Source organism: Callorhinus ursinus, unplaced genomic scaffold (assembly GCF_003265705.2).
Source record: "Callorhinus ursinus isolate GAN/ISIS: 27379988/994484 unplaced genomic scaffold, GSC_fseal_2.0 scaffold44, whole genome shotgun sequence".
NCBI lineage: Eukaryota > Metazoa > Chordata > Mammalia > Carnivora > Otariidae > Callorhinus > Callorhinus ursinus.
This window is the reverse complement of record NW_027397106.1, coordinates 11,992,401-12,015,683: the sequence shown is the minus strand read 5'-3', so window position 1 is coordinate 12,015,683 and position 23,283 is coordinate 11,992,401. Positions and strand designations below refer to the sequence as shown.

Sequence of the window (23,283 nt, the reverse complement as noted above, 5' to 3'; positions counted from 1 at the left end):
GATGTCGGACCTAGAGTTCAGAATCATGACTTTAAAGATACTAGCTGGGCTTGAAAAAAGCGTGGAAGTTATTAGAGACACCCTTTATGGAAAAATAAAAGAACTAAAATCTAACCAAGTCGAAATCATAAAGGCTATTAATGAGGTGCAATCAAAAATGGGGGCACTGACTGCTAGGATAAATGAGGCAGAAGAGAGAATCAGCGATATAGAACACCAAATGATGGAAAATAAAGAGGCTGAGAAAAAGAGAGAGAAACAACTACAAGATCACAAGGGCAGAATTCGAGAGATAAGCATTACGATAAGACGAAACAACATTAGAATAATTGGGATCCCAGAAGAAGAAGAAAGAGAGAGAGGGGCAGAAGGTATATTGGAGCAAATTATAGCAGAGAACTTCCGTAATGTGAGGAAGGAAACAGGCATCAAAATCCAGGAGGCACAGAGAACCCCTCTCAAAATCAATAAAAATAGGTCAACACCCCGACATATAATGGTAAAACTTAGGAGTCTCAGAGACAAAGAGAAAATCCTGAAAGCAGCTCGGGAAAAGAGATCTGTAACCTATAATGGTAGAAACATTAGATTGGCAATAGACCTATCCACAGAGACCTGGCAGGCCAGAAAGGACTGGCATGATATCTTCAGAGCACTAAACGAGAAAAATATGCAGCCAAGAATACTATATCCAGCTAGGCTGTCATTGAAAATAGAAGGAGAGATAAAAAGCTTCCAGGACAAACAAGAACTAAAGGAATTTGCAAACACAAAACCAGCCCTCCAAGAAATATTGAAAGGGATCCTCTAAGCAAAGAGAGAGCCTAAAAGCAGCATAGATCAGAAAGGAACAGAGACAGTATACAGTTACAGTCACCTTACAGGCAATACAATGGCACTAAATTCATATCTTTCAATAGTTACTCTGAATGTAAATGGGTTAAATGCCCCAATCAGAAGACACAGGCTATCAGATTGGATTAAAAAACAGGACCCATCGATATGCTGTCTGCAAGAGACTCATTTTAGACCCAAAGACACCCCCACATTGAAAGTGAGGGGGTGGAAAACCATTTACCATGCTAATGGACACGAAAAGAAACCTGGGGTGGCAATCCTTATATCCCACAAATTAGATTTTAAAACAAAGACTGTAATAAGAGATGAAGAAGGACACTATATCCTACTTAAAGGGTCTATCCAACAAGAAGGTCTAACAATTATAAATATCTATGCCCCTAACATGGGAGCAGCCAATTATATAAGGCAATTAATAACAAAAGCAAAGAAACACATTGACAACAATACAATAATAGTGGGGGACTTTAACACCCCCCTGACTGAAATGGACAGATCATCTAAGCAAAAGATCAACAAGGAAATAAAGACTTTAAATGACACACTGGACCAAATGGACTTCACAGACATATTCAGAACATTCCATCCCAAAGCAATGGAATACACATTCTTCTCCAGTGCCCATGGAACATTCTCCAGAATTGATCACATCCTAGGTCACAAATCAGGTCTCAACTGGTACCAAAATATTAGGATTATTCCCTGCCTATTTTCAGACCACAATACTTTGAAACTAGAACTCAGTCACAAGAGGAAAGTCAAAAAAAACTCAAATACATGGAGGCTAAAGAGCATCCTACTAAAGAATGAATGGGTCAACCAGGAAATTAAAGAAGAATTAAAAAAATTCATGGAAACCAATGAAAATGAAAACACAACTCTTTAAAATCTTTGGGATACAGCAAAGGCAGTCCTGAGAGGAAAGTATATAGCAATACAAGCCTTTCTCAAGAAACAAGAAAGGTCTCAAATACACAACCTAACCCTACACCTAAAGAAGCCAGAGAAAAAATAGCAAAGGAAGCCTGAACACAGCAGGAGAAGAGAAATCATAAAGATCAGAGCAGAAATCAATGAAATAGAAACCAAAAAACAGTAGAACAGATCAACGAAACTAGGAGCTGGCTCTTTGAAAGAATTAACAAGATTGATAAACCCCTGGCCCGACTTCTCAAAAAGAAAAGAGAAATGACCCAAATCAACAAAATCATGAATGAAAGGGAAGAGATCACAACCAACACCAAAGAAATACGAACAATTCTAAGAACATATTATGAGCAACTCTATGCCAGCAAATTAGATAACCTGGAAGAAATGGATGCATTCCTAGAGATGTATCAACTACCAAAATTGAACAAGGAAGAAATAGAAAACCTGAACAGACCTAGAACCACTAAGGAAATTGAAGCAGTCATCAAAAATCTCCCAACAAACAACAGCCCAGGGCCAGATGGCTTCCCAGGGGAATTCTACCAAACATTTAAAGAAGAATTAATACCTATTCTCCTGAAACTGTTCCAAAAAATAGAAATGGAAGGGAAACTTCCAAACTCATTTTATGAGGCCACCATTACCTTGATCCCAAAACCAGACAAAGACCCCATCAGAAAGGAGAACTACAGACCGATATCCTTGATGAACATGGACGCAAAAATACTCACCAAAATACTAGCCAATAGGATCCAATAGTACATTAAAAGGATTATTCACCATGACAAAGTGGGATTTATCCCTGGGCTACAAGGTTGGTTCAACATCCGCAAATCAATCAACGTGATACAATACATTAACAAAAGAAAGAACAAGAATCATATGATCCTCTCAATAGATGCAGAAAAAGCATTTGACAAAGTACAGTATCCTTTCTTGATCAAAACTCTTCAGAGTATAGGGGTAGAGGGTACATACCTCAATATCATAAAAGCCATCTATGAAAAACCTACAGCGAATATCATTCTCAATGGGGAAAAGCTGAGAGCTTTCCCCCTAAGGTGAGGAATGTGGCAGGGATGTCCACTATCACCACTGCTCTTCAACATACTATTAGAAGTCCTAGCCACAGCAATCAGACAACAAAAAGAAATCAAAAGCATCCAAATTGGCAAAGAGGAAGTCAAACTCTCACTCTTTGCAGATGATATGATACTTTATGTGGAAAACCCAAAAGACTCCACCCCAAAACTGCTAGAACTCATACAGGAATTCAGTAAAGAGGCAGGATATAAAATCAATGCACAGAAATCAGTGGCATTCCTATACACCAACAACAAGACAGAAGAGAGTCAAATCAAGGAGTCGATCCCATTTACAATTGCACCCAAAACCATAAGATACCTAGGAATAAATTTAACCAAAGAGGCAAAGGATTTGTACTCAGAAAACTATAAAATACTCATGAAAGAAATTGAGGAAGACACAAAGAAATGGCAAAACGTTCCATGCTCATGGATTGGAAGAACAAACATTGGGAAGATGTCAATGCTACCTAGAGCAATCTACACATTCAATGCAATCCCCATCAAAATACCATCCACTTTTTTCAAAGAAATTGAACAAATAATCCTAAAATTTGTATGGCACCAGAAGAGACCCGGAATAGCCAGAGGAATCTTGAAAAAGAAAAGCAAAGCTGGTGGCATCACAATTCTGGACTTCCAGCTCTATGACAAAGCTGTCATCATCAAGACAGTATGGTACTGGCACAAAAACAGACACATACATCAATGGAAGAGAATAGAGAGCGAAGAAATGGACCCTCAACTCTATGGTCAACTAAACTTTGACAAAGCAGGAAAGAATGTCCAGTGGAAAAAAGACAGTCTCTTCAACAAATGGTGTTGGGAAAATTGGACAGCCACATGCAGAAGAATGAAACTGGACCATTTCCTTACACCACACACAAAAATAGACTCCAAATGGTTGAAAGACCTAAACGTGAGACGGGAGTCCTTCAAAATCCTAAAGGAGAACACAGGTAGCAACCTCTTCGACCTCAGCCGCAGCAACTTCTTCCTAGAAACATTGCCAAAGGCAAGGGAAGCAAGGGCAAAAATGAACTATTGGGACTTCATCGAGATAAAAAGCTTTTGCACAGCAAAAGAAACAGTCCACAAAACCAAAAGACAACCGACAGAATGGGAGAAAATATTTGCAAATGACATATCAGATAAAGGGCTAGTATCCAAAATCTATAAAGAACTTATCAAACTCAACACCCAAAGACCAAATAATCCAATCAAGAAATGGGCAGAAGACATGAACAGACATTTTTCCAAAGAACACATCCAAATGGCTAACAGACACATGAAAAGGTGCTCAATATCGCTCGGCATCGGGGAAATCCAAATGAAAACCTCAATGAGATGCCACCTCACACCAGTCAGAATGGCTAAAATTAACGAGTCAGGAAACGACAGATATTGGCGGGGATGCGGAGAAAGGGGAACCCTCCTACACTGTTGGTCGGAATGCAAGCTGGTGCAACCACTCTGGAAAACAGTATGGAGGTTCCTCAAACAGTTGAAAATAGAGCTACCATACGATCCAGCAATTGCACTCCTGGGTGTTTACCCCAAAGATACAAATGTAAGGACCCGAAGGGGTACATGCACCCCAATGTTTATAGCAGCAATGTCCACAATAGCCAAACTATGGAAAGAGCCAAGATGTCCATCGACAGATGAATGGATAAAGAAGAGGTGGTATATATACACAATGGAATATTATGCAGCCATCAAAAGGAATGAGATCTTGCCATTTGCAACAACGTGGATGGAACTGGAGGGTGTTATGCTGAGTGAAATAAGTCAATCAGAGAAAGACATGTATCATATGACCTCAGTGATATGAGGACTTCTTAATCTCAGGAAACAAACTGAGGGTGCTGGAGTAGTGGGGGTGGGAGGGATGGGGTGTTTGGGTGATAGACATTGGGTAGGTTATGTGCTATGGTGAGCGCTGTGAATTGTGCAAGACTGTTGAATCATAGATCTGTACTTCTGAAACAAATAATGCAATATATGTTAAAAAAAAAAAGAAGAAGATAGCAGGAGGGGAAGAATGAAGGGGAGTAAGTCAGAGGGGGAGACAAACCATGAGAGACGATGGCCTCTGAAAAACAAACTGAGGGTTCTAGAGGGGAGGGGGGTGGGGGGATGGGTTAGCCTGGTGATGGATCTTAAAGAGGGCACATTCTGCGTGGAGCACTGGGTGTTATGCACAAACAATGAATCATGGAACACTACATCAAAAACTAATGATGTAATGTATGGTGATTAACATAATAAGAAAAAAAGAAAAAAAAAGAACACATAAAAAAACATTCAGAAGTATATACGAGCAAAAGTAAAAAACAGGCAAATAAAAAGCATCTGACAAGGAAATTGCATAGAGTATAAGGAACAAGAGCAACTCTGACACAGAAATAGGAAAGGAAATGAGATGGAAAACAAAAGAAATTTTTTAGGCTGCCAAACTTTGAAGATTTTATTTCAAATGACAAAAATTTAATTTGCTAAATTTATGTTTTCATCCACCTGCATCTAATCATTCTACTTAGTTCTGGAGTAAATAATAGTTATATAATTATAGTATTAAAATGTTAATTATCTTTCTTGTTTTAGAATCAGCCTATAGACAGAATATAAAATGTTTAATTATAAGCACAGAACTGCAGGACAGAATATAAATGTTATAAATAATGTACAGTAATGAAAATCAGGAAGTAGATGGGGGAAAAAGGTAGAGAGTAATATAAGTACACTAAATTGCTCATCTTTCATAGTAAAATCAATATGTAATGTTTAAAATTGATGAATCAAGAAATAGAGGCACAAGAGTATTATTTCAACACACAATGGGAACCTCCAGAAGCACTAAAAAACAAATATACCCACCATAGTTGCTTCTAGGAACTAAGATCGGGGACAAGACACAGAGCAGCAAGACAAGGAGATTCTACTTTTCACTTTATACGATCTTGTCCTGTTTAAATCGTTTACCATTTGGATCCATTCATTCTATTATTTAGCACAAAAATATGAAGAAGGAAACATTATACATGAAAAGCATACTCTTAGTCCTGAGTGTAAATATTTTGGCCAATTAAACCAAAAAATGAAGTAAGTCCCCCTATATTTTTAAAACTTTGTTTTTACAAATCCTGAGTTTTCAGAATAAAGTCTAGGCATCTTTCCAGCAGCATCCCAAGTAGCTAATCCCAACCACTGTTTGCTGCTTTAGATTGAGACAAGGAAGGCATTGGCTAAAAGGGGCAGTGGTCTGCCAGAGCAAGGTCATTGATAGCTAACCCTTTGTTCAAGGATTAAGAATTCAGCATTCATTGGTCAATCAGATTAGTGGTGAGTCACAAGGATACCCAACATTAACTGGATTTTGGTTTGGAGACAAAACAGATGGTAAAAAGGAAGGGCCACCCTGGAGAGAATACCCCATTAGGGTCCAAGAGGACGCCATACCATCATTTGACACCTAAGAGGGAAAAAAGATCAGGAAGAAGTTACCTGTTTCCCAGTAGTGCTTTGGGGTCAGGCCTGACTGTAAACCTTGACAAAGCTAAAGTTTTATCCGAGGTTTCAGTGTCACTTTTAGGTCACTTCACTAACAATATCATCGACTGTACTCCACAGGCTTCATCCATTCTCGGACACCAGGACAAAAGTAATCAGGCTCTTTAGGCACAATGGGATTCATAGTGACCAAAGGCAGGTATATTTGGTAAATAGCAAGGCTGACCCAAAAGCACATTTAACAATGAATCTTTTAGAAGGATGAAGACTATCAAAAGTACGGTACAAGGTATTGAAGTAATATTCACACAATATTAGGTAATTACGATTAGAGCCTTGAGGGATAAAAATTTTTACCAACTTGCTGGTATGTTGGTTTTCAATGGAATCGTGCAAGATCATTTGCATAGAGCTCTTCTAGTTTATGGCCTCCACATCTTTTTTTTATTCCTTTAAAATTCATTTCGACTATGTAACTAACAGATCCCTGCTGGATACAAACAGCTAAGTCAATCTGAGGGTGACCCTCCACGCAAGAAGAAAACAGGTGACAAATACAAATCAAAGGTGTTAATATAAATAACATGTGATCAGTTGAATGAGAAAATGTATTAACAAATGGACTGAAATTTTAATTGTTCATATTTAACCCAATGCGTGGAAAGAAGTAGGTATTGGAACAGTGTGATCCTCAGGAGCCTCGACAGCTGAGTTGCACATTGACTTAATGGGCGAGAGAAGAAATAGAAAGCCATCTTGCTAGCAAACAAAAAGGCTTTCCCTGAGCTGTCAATCAAGTGACAACCCAGGTGCAGCTGGAGGTGGCTGCATTAAAAACCTCTTCACCTCCATCCAGCTCCTTCTTAGGTCCCATGTTGCCTTGTAAAGACATCCTTCCAGCACTTTCCAGTTGCTGTTTTCTTTGTATGTTTGGGAAATCCTCAGTTCAACTTTAGGAACTCACCTCTAACCCAGGTTATCCAGAGGAATAAATAAATCGCCAAGAAAATAGAATATCTAGCTGGCTTGATCAATATGACGAAATTTAAGAGAGAAGCTCTTGGTCCTCTATGGTTCCTATTTCTTTTGATTTTCATGTTGAAAGCAAACAGGACATTTTTTATTAGTGTATCTTCTTTACTACAATGATGACATAGCTTTAAAATTGACTACAACTGGATTCATATTTGCCCATATTTCTCTAACTCTTTCCCTGTATAATTCCCTGCACAGGGTCTAAATTTCTGCATCATATTTATTGAATAATTCACCACTCACCAATGCCAGCACCCCGTGAGCACATGAGAGCCCTGTTAATTACAGATCTAAAGCATTCATTAAACTACTCTGAAACATGACAAGCACCACTCTATCACATAAAATAAGGCACAGGGTACACATGCATGCCTGCTTGTTTAGTAGTAATATGGATTTTAGTGTGCACTTGTCACCCACTTTAGGTTCTCATTATTGTCCTGTGTGCCCTAATTCAGTGATGTATCATCTTCCTGCATTTGTCTAAATCAGTTCAGCAGCAGATAAATCAAAGCTTTTCTTGCCCTTGCCCTTCCAAGCTGTTCAAATCATCCATCTGACCATGGAAGAAAGGAAATGATCACTTGCCTGGGAGAAGAAAACATCTGCATTAACTCTATAATAAACCACTTCTGCATCAGTGTGTGCAAATATGCACGAGGTGTGCATGCGTGCACACATGTGCATAAATACTGAAGTCGCACATCTCGGGGCCAGGTTCTGAAAGAAAAACATCAAAGCCTCCAAACGTTGCTCTTTTTTTTTTTTCTTTTAGAAAAGAGAAAAGCCAGTTTCAATTCTCCTCTTTTAAGAAGAGAGTATATCCAACATTTCAAAAGCCATAGAAGATCCTATTTTTATATCCTCATGAGCTGTAAGAGCCAGAAATTAATTGGTGCTTTAACTGGCAAATCCTTTGACAGACAATATACCCTGGCATTCGGGGCCTAACACATTTTTCTCTTTGTGGTTCAACAGAGGGAGAATCATAAACCAGGAAAGGCGTCCTGGGTAGACCTAAGGAAGGCAAAGCCCCCTCTTGCCCCTTTCATTCACTTTCTCCAACCCACTCCCACTTTTTGATATTTTATTTCACTTTTTTTTTTTTTGCCTTTGGAGTTTTACTTCTTTTTCTAGGAAGTACATTACAAGAAGAAAAATTATGAAAAGCCAGGTCTGGGACTCTGACAAGGGAGACTAAAATGCAGCAGTTTCCACCACACCTCCAGCTGCCCTCCAGGAAGGTGCCGCCAAGGGGTCCATTTCCAACGCCTCTGTTAGGACAAGTGCTACAGCAACTCCCCGCCCCCCCTCGCCTGCACAGTTAACTCCATTGCTCTTGGAGAATTTGCTGGCATGTCAAAAATGAAAGCAGAACATTTGTCTCCTTTCACCTTCTGCAGAACATCCTGCAAAACCCCATTTTTCCAGAAACGGTAGAGTCAATGGACAGGAGTCTTCCTGTGTTCTCTAAGGGACCCAAACATGCTTTTCTGAACTGGTTTCACTTGTCACTTGTGCACAAGGTAGAATCTAGGTTGAACTTTGTAACCTAGAATCTGGAATTTCTTTTGCTGGGGGCAAAAGTAGCAGAATGTGGTTGTACATTCTATTTATTTCAATTTATACTTTTGGTCAAAATAGCACTCTCTCCCCACCCTATTTATTCTCTGTTTTTGGAATTATATATATGTTTTACACATATGCTCTCTCTCTTTTTCTAAGATTTTATTTGTTTAGAGCAATTTTAGGTTCAGAAGTTTCAGAGGAAGGTACAGAGATTTCCCATATGACCAACTCATATATACCCTCCCTCATTATCAACATCCTCCGACAGAACAGTGTATCTGTTAAAATTGATGAACCTACATTGACACATAACTGCCCATTGTCCATAGCGGGCACTACAGTTCACTCCTGGTTTTGGGCATCCTCTGGGTTTGGACAAATGTATAATGATACGTGTCCTTCATTATGATAAAACACAGAGTACTTTCACTGCCCTAAAAATCCTGATGTCTGCCTTTTCAGACTGCCCCTCTCCCCCCTAGTCATGGCAACTGCTGATCTTTTCACTGTCTTCTTAGCTTTTTAACCTTTTCCAGAATGTCTAATATCATTGCCATCATAGAGTATGGAGCCTTCTCAGATTGGCTTCTTTCACTTAGTAAGATGCATTTAAGTTTCCTCCATGTCTTTTCATGGCTTCATAGCTCATTTCTTTTTAGTTCTGAAAAATATTCCATTGTTTAGATGTACTGCTATTTATCCATTTACCTACTTAAGGACATCTTCTTTGCTATCCAAGCAATTATGAATAAAGCTGCTATAAACATCAGTGTACAGGTTTTGGGGTGCACAAAAGTAAATACCAAGGAATGTAAATGCCAGATCGTGTGGAAAGAGTATATTTCATTTTGTAAGAAATCTCCAATCTGTCTTCTGAAGTGGCTGTACTGTTTTGCGTTCCCACCAGCATCCTGTTGTTCCACATCCTCACGGGCATTTGTTGTTCTCAAGGCACCCTACTTATTTGTTCTATTTTTGATATAAATTACTAATTTTCTCAGCTATGGGCCTAACTTTTTGAAAGTTAGCTGATAAAAGTAATGTCATACTTTTTAAAAAAGTTTTCATGTGATGTGTCTATAGGTATAGCATTGGATACACACAAACACATACATTCTCTCTCACCCTGGTCTTGGAAGGACTTCTTGCTTCTTTATGATTTCAACATCCCCATGCTCATTGCCTCTGTGTTATTCCCTTTGTATACTAAATCTGTCTTCTCTTTCTTGTCCTAGGAAATTCTGTTATATTTCATTAAACATCACTCGGAAGAGCAAAAGCCTGGATAACCCTGGAGGTTCATTTTCTCCTTTGATTTGGTAGTTAGGAGAGAGCTGGCTCAACAGATCTGAGTCAGCGCAAGAGAACAGGCTGCTGTCTGGCAACCTGGAGCCAGGGCTCCTATCTATGGGGCGTTGGCCATGACGCATGCAGCCCACCGCGGCTTGGCATTAGCTACGGGATAACAAGATTTTGATGGACTGTGTGTATTCTGTTACTTCTCTGCTTACGAGTTTTTCCTTAATAAAACCTATTTTGTATCTGCATCCCCAGTGGCTCTGGTGGTCTATTTCCTGACCCCCTCCCCCTTACACAATGACTCCAATCTCTACCTGGCACCTCTTTACCTGGCTTCTCATTCATGAGGCATCCCTCACAGTCGAGAGGAGTGGTTTATAAACTGCCTTGTGCAAATTTCTCAGTCTAGTCCCATGGCAAACGTCTTAATAGCATGAATGCTTATTTCACACAATGACCTTGTTTCTGATTCAAGCAGTTTTCTGACACGATCCTTCACAAGTGAATCACTAAGCAAGTCTCATTCTTACAAGAATTTGGGGGTTACAAGCACAGAACTGAATGACTGAGTGGTGTGGGTCTTGTCCTGCCACAGTTATCCATAGATTAAGAACATTTGATTATGGCTACACAGATTTCTGCCCTTAATCTCCCTTTATCAGTTAGCTTTTTCTCTTGATGTAGGGCAAGTGTATGTGTTGGGGACAGGGTGGGACGATAGTGTCTGCTAGTAATGATAACACTTTTCAACTTCTTGAAGCTGTTATTTAGAATATTCACTAGTTATTGCCTGTCGCCTCTAAAAATATTTAGAATTTTTCAAACCAGGCGGAAGAGAAAGTCACAAAGTTACCATGTATTCTCCTTTATATTAAAAACTCCAATTAAAAATTGTAGCTAGAGGTGTCAAGCATAAAGATAAAATCAACTAATAGTCTGTATCTGAAAAAAGGTTTAAATAAAGATATCAGCAACTCACCAAATATTTTATGTATGAAAGGGAATTTAAGGAAACAGAATTCTTTCTTCTTTATACCTTTCAGTGAAATCTTACAGCAGCACATGTTCTACACAATTTAGTGAGAGATCTCAGAGGATTCAGAAATATAATCATGGGAAGAAGGGTGTTCCAGAAGGAAGGCTTGACAAGAAGTGAAAAGAAAATAAATGGATTACAACAAGCATACCAAAAAGGAAAAATAATGTTAGATAAAATTTCCCAAGAAACTAGTGATAAAGGAATAGATTTTTGTTTGCTTTTTTCACGTGCTTTGTTTTTCATTTCCAAATAACATGTTCAGTTCAAAAAATATGATAACGTCAAATGAAACTACTTTGCAGTTTATTTCAGGAGAGCTTAGCATTTTCAAATAGCAATAACAAACAATAGTATATTTCAGGGCTTAGGGCTGATTTATTAAGAGATTCAAGTTACAGGAATCTAAAAGGAGGGGTGGGGACAAAGGATATGGTACATTAATAATTCTTTGTAAGTAGCAAGCATTCCTAATGGGAAAATAATTTAATTAACATAAAAGCACTGAACAATTAGTGGTCCTTATCTGGCTCGGGACCCATGAACTCAATTATCACTAGTCATCGTGTTACTTAAAATTAAGTTTTAAAAACTTTGGTACCATATTTTTTTAAAAGATTTATTTACTTTAGAGTGAGCATCAGCAGAGGGAGGGGCTGAGGGAGAGAGAGAGAATCTTCAAGCAGGCTCCCCACTGAGCACAGAGCCCAGTGTGGGGTTCATCCCAGGACGCTGAGATCATGACCTGAGCCAAAACCAAGAGTCAGACACTCAACCGACTGAGCCACCAAGGTGCCCCACCACTTAATTTTTAAGTTAGAGAGAAGGGGTAGTCTATTGTGTATAGTCAGAATATGTAGTAACTACCTGACTACACGGTACAGAGAGGAATGTGATAGAACTTCAGGATCCACCAAGTTTGAACACAAAGTACCAGATGAGGGAGAGCAGAGCACTGGCCCATGTTTGCCCTCCTGATGTGACAGCTAAAACGTAGCATTGGTGCCAACCAGACTGCTGATGCCATTGAAACTTCCAGTGAGGGCTGAACCTGTGAGGGGTGGGGGGGCATGGTTTCTTTTACTTTGACAGGTGGAGTTTTGGGAGACCGTCATGATAGGTTCAAAAAATTATCCACCAAGATACATCACTGCTACTTCCTCTTAGCCTCTTTGAGAGCTGAACCTGAAGACCCTTGGGACCTCTGTGGTGACATTGGCTTAGAAATCCCTGGTTGGATAGCAAGAGCAAATGGAGAGAGTATCATGGATGGAGGTGTAAAAGGATGGGTAAAGGACGTATTTCTAAAATCCTCTGTTGAAGAAAAAAAACGATGTTAGTATATAAGGAAGCTTGTGGGCCAGGTTAAAGATTTTGGTCATCCTCCTAAAAGCATCAGGATTTAGGTGATATGACTCTATCTCACTGATGATTCATTGGGTGTGAAAACAGTCAGATACTTGAAAGCATAAAGTCTGTCCACCGATGGGCCATTGGTATTCTGCCGTGCTTTGTGGATAGCCAAGAAGCCCAGACCACCATCCCTTCAGGCAGTGTGACATGTACTGCCTGTGTAAAATAACATGCCCACAAGAGAGGTTAGCAAATACGTCAGTGCTGCAGAAATGGAACCAAAGCAACAGAGTCCGTCTGGAATGTCATTGCTACACATGATTCAGAAAATAAGACAAAACCACAGGAATGGCCACTAAAGTACTTTGGAAGCCTATCTGCATCAAGACCACATTACAGGCATCATGCAGAGCAGGAAGAATGTTCACAGGGATAATTCTGGTCACCCTGAAACCTTTTTATTAACAGAACATGTGCAGAATCTTCTTGGCCCCTCAGACCTGGTTCCCCCATTCACTCATGTCCAGAAATAGGCTTTGTAAAAAATTGAAAATCACTTATCTGAAAAGTGGAAGGATCAGGGGAGTAAAATTCTTAAATCATAGGGCATCATCTTTCAGATTTGAACAAACTGACAATTTTGTAATGAAGTTCCTTTTTTTTAACTTATCATGATTTTCTTACACAATTCATATGCTTGGATTAGTAGTGGGTACTGCTTTCATTTTAGCTTGCCTAATATATATTTTCTTGCTCATATTTCCTTTTACATTAATTATGTAAATTCGTGTATTTCAGAGGTTTTTTTTTTATTAATAGAAAATTGTCTTTTCCAAAACTCCCTCAAGCATGGGTTACTGTATTTTTAAAAATAACTTCCAAAGGCCAGGGTGGCAGCTTGAGCATAGGTACCCAAAGACAAAGATGCTCTTCTTGACCAAACCTGAATCATGCTCCTCTGAGCCCCTCTTCTGGACTAAGCCTTGACTGTGGGCTTTGTTCTTGGCCTACTTAGCCCAATTTTAACAAGAATCCTGCCAGGTCAGTTTAATGGAAATCCCAATATCTGATCAAATTCCTTATCCCCCACCCTTGATACCTTATCACCCCATCCTGCCTTCTAAGAAACCTGTCAAGTTGGTTAGCCAGAATCCTTTCTTACCCCTGATATTTCCTCTTAGCAATTTTCTGTAATCACTGGCCCCACCCTATTCCTTTGGTAAATCCCCACTTGTCATCATTACATTTGGAGTTGAACCTGGTCCTCCCCCCTACTGCAAAACCCCCATTGAAGTTCTCCCTCTTGCATAAAGTCTTCCTTACCGTTTTTAACAAGTGTCATAAGTTTTTCTCCAACACCAAGATTCTTCAAATTCATGCAAAAATAATCAAATGTTCAGAGAGAAAAATTTTGACCCTTAGTCCGAATCAGGAATGACATATACCATACACATACAGAGATCTGGATGAATTTCCTTTTTTTTTTAAGATTTTATTTATTTATCAGAGAGAGAGAGAGATCATGAGCAGGGGAGAGGGGTAGAGGAAGAAGCAGACTCCCCACTGAGTAGGGAGCTTGACCCAGGACTTGATTCCAGGACCCTGGGATCATGACCTGAGCTGAAGGCAGACGCTTAAACCGACTGGGCCACCCAGGCACCCTGGATGAATTTCATTTAGATGCAGTCCCTGTGGTGTGAATTGGTGGAAGACGAATCACCATTTTTAGCAGCCCTTAGAGAGAGCAATGTCGGAAGATAAGCCCAAGGCAACACTAACACTTGCAAAAGCCAGTCTTGGAGAGAGGATGAGACCAAAGTAATGAGAAGGGCATGAAGAAGTCTAGCATTTTGGCTTCTAAAGCCATGTGAGCCTACTAGTCAGAGAAATGGGCATAAGAGAACATTTCTATGAAAATACCATTTATGTTAATGTCCTTGGAAACTTAGCTGTGACTGGTTCGACTGGTTACCTAACCCCCAAAACTGTTAAACCTGTGATGGTTGTCTCCTGCTTTTTTTCTTTCTCTACATCTGAATCTACAAATCTTTCTATAAAAGCCATTTCTATAAGCCACAGTAAAGAACTGTACATCCATTCATGTTAAGAACCCAGCTTAATCCCACTTAGCAAAAGGTCAATAAGATGGTTTCTTATAAAGTTAAACACTTACCTTGTAACTCCCAGGTATTTGCCCATGCATTAATCTCCTATGACGGCTGTGACAAATTATCGTGACTTTAGCAGCTTAAAAAAACCCAAATTTATTATCTTGCAGTTCTGTAGGTCAGACTCAGCACAGGTGTCACTGGGCTAAAACCAAGGTGGTAGCAAGGCTGCATTTCCTTCTGTGTTTCTAGGGGAAAATCTGTTTCCTTGCCTTTTCTAGCTTCTAGAGGATGCCTGTATTCTTGGCTCCTTCTCTCTTCAAAGCTAGTGACCGTGGGTCAAGTGCTTCTCAAGCTGCTATCTCTGGTTCTTGACAACAGTTAGGAAAGAATCTCAGCTTTTAATGACTTAAGTGATTAGATTGAGAGTCCAACCTGTATTTTCCTCTGACACCCCTTTCAAATACATGAGCCTAGCACCCATCGTGTGCAACCTTTTTGGACGCTGACTAACATGATTCCAAGGTTCCCCTTCTTTTTCCTTTTTGAGTATGAAGTGTCATCTCCCCAGGGTGACTCTCTTCACGGTAGAGTGACTGCAGTCATAGACCCCCCCTCCCCTGCTCAGTCACAAAGCAGTCTTGGATCCAGCAGAGAGTATTCTGTACTTGGGTGTGAAAGAGCGCCTGCAAGTTTGCTAGGTTAGAAAGTTGTGGTGATGGGTGGCTGCCAGCTTCTGAGCCTCCTTTTCTTCCTTCCTCCTGCAGTGCTGTTCTTAACACATAAAATCTTACTTAAACTCTTAGACTGTGGTCTTATTTTCTACAAGAGTAGCTATTAAGACAATGCTTATAAAAATCTTTCATAAGGAAAATGCTTATGATGTGACATTAAACTTTTAAAAGCACCAAATAAAAATGCACAGGAAAATACTGGGAGAAAATTAACTACATGGCAAATAATTATTTCCGGATGGTGGAATTTGGGCCATTTGAATTTTTTATCTTTACACCTGTTTAGTGTTTTTTTTTTCTTTCATTATTTAAAAAAAATAAAGTGGTAAATGAAATGAGAGTTCTAAATGAGGTGTGATCTACAAAAGAATATCAATTCTTTTCATTTTTTTAAAAATATTGAGCACCAGCTATGTCTAAACGCTGTGGACTCACAGTCTAGAAAAGTGCCCACAAATACACAGTTATACCTGCAGTAATATGTAGAATATTGTAAGTACAGCAGATAATAATCCAAAGGAGTTTCAAGCAGGAAAACATGAATATGTATGTGAGACCTTCTAAGACAATATTGAGAATTGTAATCTTGACATATAAGAGAGGATAAGGAATTTTTATGCATTCACTAAAGTAGTTTGGAGACTCGGAAGAGAAGTAGAAAGGGACCTAGAGTTCGGCCAGTGGTTTTCAACTAGGGATGATTGTCCCCGCCCCGCCCCCAGGGGACATTTGGAAATATCCTGGAGATAGTCTGTGTGCTCACAACTGATGAAGAAGCATTCTGGTATGTATGTAGTGTGTTGAGCCCCAGTGCATCCCGCAATGCACAGGTCAGTCCTCCACAGCAAGGAATTATTCAGCCCAAAATGTCAGCAGTGCTGAGTTTGAGAAACCCTGAGTTAGACAGATAATACAGAGCATGCATGTATTTATATAGTGAAAAATTCATTTGGGGGAATTTATAATTTGTTGGCTATATAAAATTAATGACTTCATCATGAGATCACTAGCAGGCAGTTGAGTAATACTGCCAACACTTACACTATTCCCAATGACCATATCCTAAGGAACTTTGAAGGACTCAAATTCCTATACTAACATCAGATTAAAACATGAAAGATTGCTTAACCCAACGTCATGGATATTGGCTGGAAATAACATACCTAGATATACAAACATGAACAGAAGAGAAGGAAGATCTGTCTGATTTGTCACAGATAGGATATTTATCCTACAATTATAGATTGGGAGTGAAAGAGGTGAAAGCTCATCATTGTCTAGAGACATTTTTCAAATATTTATAGTTTGCTGAGAGTAACCTTTTTTTTTTTGGTAGATAGCAAAGTTTATGCAGCTTGCTGAGTTGGTCATTAAACATTTGCCTTTAGATCTGAGTGTTAGCATCAATGACAGTGTTCCCTAAACATGTCACATTTCCTCTGGCTGTCACGAAGAATTACAGCTTCTGTGACTCACACAGTAATAGCAGCTATTTGTGATATTCTAACCTAATGTACAGCCCCAGAGGAGAAACAACAAAAACAATAAAACATCTGCCAGGGACTTGCTGGAAGGAAGGGATTCTGAGCACTATGAGGATCCCAAATTAAAGAGTAAAGTCTTGGGTGTCACATACTCAAGGGTCTGCATTCATTAACTTCCCGGTAATATATGTCTTGATTGTCTCCACATCCCAAAGGGGAATATTCCAATTCACCTATGTTGGCTTTACTTGGTCAAATTATCGGCAAAGCCAGAAAATGTAAAGAGCCTAATTTTGTTCTTCTACCTCCATGGGCTATGGTAGAGAGGACCGCTAACATCAAATACAAAGGACTCCCTTCAATGACAATTTCTTCTTCTGTGTGGATTCTTGCCATGGTTTGATTTCTGTTTTGTGGCAGGAAGGGAGGGCGGCAGGGGAACTGGCTGTTTTCTTTCTTAATGAGAAACCTAGTGTGTCAAAACTACTGTCAGGATTTCTCCTTTCTTCCCCTCCAGCCTATCAGAGTCAAATGTTCACAACAGGCCCAGGAGAAACGAACACCAGCTTCGGAAAGACCAGATCTACTAAACAAAATAAACCGTGTCATTTCATGCTAATGCAAAGACTCATTCCAACTGCTGTGTGATGAGGAAGCCAAGAACTGAACTGTAACCCAAACACAAATACATCACGTTGCCAGGAAATGGCTAATGCATCCTCCCATTTACACAGAGCTTTCAAAATGTTTTAAGTGTTGCTGAATACATCATTTTGGAAAGAGTTCAAACATATGCAGCATTAATTCCACAAATCTTTCTTATACAAATAATCCCACTTGCCTTGGAATGTGAGTGGGGCAATGGGTCCTTTGAGTTGAGGCAGGTAGACGGGCGCTGCCTTGCCATTTGCTCATCCATGCTACCTCGAGCAGTTGCGGCCGCCTCGTTAGAGCATCTCCCCCTGCATTTATCTCCCTTTCAGAAAAAAAGGCACAACCATGCTAGAATCTTACCCTTCAAGAATGAGAGATATGTTAAAGATCTCTTCACGGGGCCCTGCATAATCACAAGCTTCAGGAATAAAGACACAAGTGCGTTCACTTAAAACTCATTTTTGGAGAGAGGGAAATGTGATTTCCCTCTTCCATAAAAGGAGCAAATGGAGATTGAGCATTCCCTTTGTGCCCATTTGTGGGAAGGTGTCGCAAAATCTACAGAGACTATGGAACATAGTGAATGGGCAGCTGGTACCATTTGTGGAAATAAAGCTGCCCCTACAAGTAGAATTGGCCATCCAAGTTCTGGCAGAGCAAAAATATTCCCTTACTGAGGCCCAAACTCATTAATAGCAGGTCAGTTTGAAGCCATTTCAAACTGAGCTGAACCCCGGACTTATTTTAGTCTAGACCTACATAGCCAGAGCTGCTTTCAAAACTCAGATGAACCCAAGAAGTCCTTCTTCCCGAAGGGTTCTAACTAGGTTCCGCCAAAGCCAATGGCAGGACCACAGCCAGGACCCCATGGTTGGACTGAAGGAGCCATCCAGGTTAAGTTAAGGAGTGCCTGTGCAGAACGAAGGGCTAGCATTCCAACCTGCCAATGCCAACTATTTCCCTATTTTTTTCTCCACACTCAGTCTACCCTCCTGTCCTCTGCTCGTGAAGCTGAAGATGGAATTCTGCAAACTGGCTTCCGTCAGGACAGATGAAGTACGAGAGTGAACACGGAAGGTGAGAGGATGTATAAAGACTTCTTCCGCCCTATTTGTCCTGTTCTATCAGATCCTTCTAGCTGTGGAGATGGGCGCCAGCACCCGAGTTTGGCCACAGCCCCCAGACCAATCTCGGCACACTCCCTTACAGGTGCAGGAGCATCCAGGTGGCTCGCTGGAAATCAGAACACCATCTGGATGGGGCTTCTCTTCCAGGCTCCTCGCTTCTGGTGATTCTACATCTTTATTTTACCTCAGTTCCCAGGGTGGTAGCTGTTTGCTGTTACTATCTCAGTATTCCCTCTTCTCTTTCAGCCTGTTAACAATACCTGTGTAATGAATCCTCTGTATGACATCCTATCTGTTTGCAATATCTTGTACCACCCAAGATATTCCATTTTTCTGACTGGATTCTGATCTATACAGCAAAGCATGGCAGGGGGTGAGGTTATGGAAGAGAGGAAAGGAGGAAGGTGAAAGAAACCTGGGCTTATGGAGTGGTCTAGGTTTTCTACTTGTTAGAGGACTCGCTAAAAGTGAGGTTCTACACCTATAGAGTCCAATAGGGTAGCCTTTGAAATATGGCTGGTGTGACGGAGGGATTGAATGTAAATTCTTTTTTGGTATTCAATTTGGTTATTGAACACATTTTTAGTATGTTTGGAACAGCTTAGCTAAGTGAATCTACTTTTTTACTGTAGTTTTTCTAAAATCTAAATAGAGATCAATTATCTCGGATGAAAATTTAGCATACGACCTGAGACATGCTATAAGAATACGTGCTGGATTTTAGAGGTTTCAGATTTAAAAAATGTAAACATCTCATCAATCATTGTGCACAGTGATTATATGTTGCAATGATACAATTTGAGATATATTGAGCTAAATTTAATATATTATTAAAATTAACGTCAACTGCTTTCTTCTTTTTTCTTCCTTTTTTTTAAATATGCCTGCTAGAAGCTTCTAAATTACATATGTGGCTGGTGTGGTATTTTTGCTGCACAGCGCTGTTCTAGGCTCTTATTCCTTATACCCTCACTGTCCAAGTTCTTCATCCAAACACCTGGGGTTAGTTATTGTTCATTTGGTAGCATACAAAAGAAACCAACTCTGGATACTTTAGTAAAAACAAATTGCTGGATACACACAGATAGCAGCAGCAAACAGAGTGGAAACCTGAAGTAAAAACAGTCATATAAAAATGTCTGAAGAACACAGCACTAGCTTGAGTTTGACACCAAAGAACTCAGGCTCCGTATACATCCTAACTTCCCAACATGTTATCGTTGGGCCAGATGGCAAACAAAATAACAGAAACACATAAACAGCAAAAGCCAGATCAAAGAATATCCCTCTAAATTCAATCGAACATTTGCAGATAATTAGCTTATGGTGTCTGAATCGTTCAATATGCTTTTGAATTTCACAAGGAAGTCATCCAAATGATTACAACTCATTTGTTTTGAGTCAAGCTTCGCAGGTAAAATGGAGTGAGGATTCTGGATTTGGGGTTGCAGAGGAAGAAATATAGTGAGATAGCATCAGCAATTATACCTTCCCCTAACATTGGACAGTTCTGCAGATTTCCATAAGACAGGCTTCCTATTAATGTCTCCTTTCTAATTATAAGAAAATTATATACAGAAGTTTTCCATGTTATAGCCAATATATCTCCATTACAATATTTTAAATTCTGTAAAAACTTACAGACCAATCAAATAATATGCAAATGCTTATTAAATGTCTACTCTGAAACAAAGCACTGGGTGTGTTGAAGAGAGGACAATGTCTTCTTGGCAAAGAACTTGCAAACAAGAGAGAGAGAAACCACAGAAAACTATAACTTTGGCTTTCGAAGTGCTTTAGAGGTCACCTAACACAATCTTTTAGTTGATGGGTAAGTCAGCTCCTACAAATCTCCCTGTGAGTTTTCAGCTTCTGCTTAAAGCTGCTTAAACAGGAACAGATAACTCACTACCTCGGGAGCCTGTCTACTCCATGTTTGTACTGCTTTGATTTTTAACAAGATCTTTATGCTAAATCAAAGAATGCACCCTTATAAATTTCTACTCGCTGGTTCTTTTTGTGTCCTCCTTTACAAATAATAGTCCTTCATGTATTTAAAGCTCCCTATCATAGACCCTGTCCTCCTTTTTATTGGCAGCATTTCCCTTGGAGGCTTCGTGGAGGGGGGGAAGCAAGCATTCCATGGTGCGATACACTGAGAAAATAGAAATTAGAAAATATCTTAATCTTGTCTTAAAAACATGCTTTTTTTTTAAAGCTCTGAGATTTCCAGCAGCAAGGAAACCCAACTAACTGCATCGTACCAAGCACTTTTGAAACCTATTTGACCACAGAAATCTAATTTCTTCCAATTTCACCCTATTAACATCACACAGATTTATGGTTCAATGAAAAATTTGTCTATTCATTCACCCATTCAACAAATATTTATTAACATCTATTTTACACCAGGCATTGTGATATAGGTTGGAAACACTATAGTAGACAAAACAGATATGATTCTTGCCATCCCAGAGCTTAGAATCTAGTATGGAAGATGAATAATTGAACAAACAGTAACGTAAGTTAACAGGAATTGTTGGGGAAGTATAGTTCCATGGGAAGACACTTTGGGTGTTGCTGCTCTGGGCTAAACAGTCTCAGATCTTTCGATGGCTCTCCTTACATCATAGTTTGAAGACTCTGTGCCTACCTGGTCATCATCCTTTGCACATGCTCTAGTTTGTCAATGTCCTTCAGAAAGGACCCAAACTAAACCTAATGTTCCAGGAATGATTTGACCAGTAGAGCCTGAGGCAAGATAATATCCTTTGTTCTGGGCATTGAACTCCTATTAATGTAGCCTGTTACACAAACGTAAAACACTAAAACAACAATAAAAGAGAGAATAGCTGATTGCAATAAAATAAGAGAGAGCTTTTCCAAGAAGACCCTTTATACTAATCATCAGTGAAATGGTAGACCAAAATTACAGTCAGAGAAGAAAACTCATCTCCATCGTGAGAGACTGAATAAGGCTTCGAGAAATACTTGAGTTGAATTTTGATACGAGAGTAGAATTTGATGGGGAATGCCTTTAGAATGTTCACAGAAACATACAAAATAAGATCTGGGAAGCTGCAGCTTAACCAGGAGCCTCATAAGCTGCTTAGAAATACTGAACACAAACTCGGGGTTCAAAAGCGAATTTGTGGCATTTAATCATAGATTCAAAGCTTTACAATGAAAATGGGTGGCATATCAGGCAATACATGTTTAGAGGGACATTGACTGGACTTTCAGATACCCCAGGAGACCAAAGAATCTGCCTCTCCTCACTTACTGGAAACTAACAGTGGGTACCAAGCAGGGCTCCTCATCTCAGTAGGGTTCAGAGTGAGATGGAAACACTCAAAAGTCCCTGGAACCAGCATAACTAGGAGAATCTGTGCTGGAGCAAGATCTTAAAGTAACCTTAAAGAAGTGATCCTTTTGTCTATTAAGATGGCATCTTAACTAACATGTCACTGTTATCAATAAGTAAAAACAGCCCTGAAGGTAAAACATGAAATAAGCCCAGACAGGGAAAATCACAGAACGACTTCCCCATTGCGCACATACCCTCTAGAACTTTTGGTGTAACCAGTACTGTGTTTGCTAAATCTTACCCAGAATTCCCAAAATTATCCAACAGATAATTCAACCTATTCTACTCCCTTATTTTGAGCTCTGGTTAAATGGTAGAGGATATTCAAAGCAGTAGTTGGGATGCATTTTTTTATTATCACTATTATCATTCTGGTTTTCATTATTCCATGCCTCCTGTCTCCCCGATTAACATGGATCGTTGAGAGCTGGGTTTAGTACTCTGCATTTAAATATTTAATACTAATAGCCTGATACTACTGCTATCTTCTGACCTCACACCACCCGACTGCACCTGGTAACACTGAAGGACACAAATGTCCTGATATCCTAATTGGCCACAACTCATTGGTTACACACGAGAAGCCTACTCTGTTTACTTTTAATCTGAGTTTCAGAAATGGTCCTATTCATCATCATCAATGGAGAATCTACAAGGGCAAACTGAAAGCTATATGCCAAACACTTTGAAGAATGAAAATTTCAAACAATCACCTGGAGAAGTCTGTTTGTTTGTTTGTTTGTTTGTTTGTTTGTTTAACCCAGTAAAACCTTCAAAAGTGTGAATACTTCTCGGTGGCTGGACCAAATTTTTCATATTTAATTCAGTTGGTTGGCCTCAGGGTTTATTTACATTTCCCTAGCTGAATATGCCAATAATCTAAATTAGCTATGAAAACAAGTAGCAACCAGATATATAGATGTTTCCAGCCACCTGTTCTATATGCTAAGTCAAAATATGGTTGGGAGCAAAGAAGGAAGGAAGGGAGGAAGAGAGGGAGGAATGAAAGAAGGGAGGGAGAATTGATGGAGGCTGATGAACGGAGGACTATGAAATGGAAGAATGAGGAAAGGGGAGAAAGAAAGCACCAACAAGCAAAGTGCAAAGAAAAACATTTGCCGTGGGTCTGAC

At 39.6% G+C, this 23,283-nt stretch overlaps 1 long non-coding RNA gene across 2 annotated transcripts in view; it reads left to right on the top strand.

Moving 5' to 3' along the window:
* LOC141370749 (uncharacterized) overlaps nt 1-10,515 on the top strand; it is a 27,401-nt gene extending 16,886 nt beyond the window's left edge. For both annotated transcript variants that reach the window (XR_012375057.1, XR_012375056.1), the window contains one exon: nt 10,226-10,515. This is a non-coding gene — a long non-coding RNA (uncharacterized lncRNA). The remainder of the gene's footprint in view (nt 1-10,225) is intronic.
* The last annotated feature ends 12,768 nt before the right edge of the window (nt 10,516-23,283 follow it).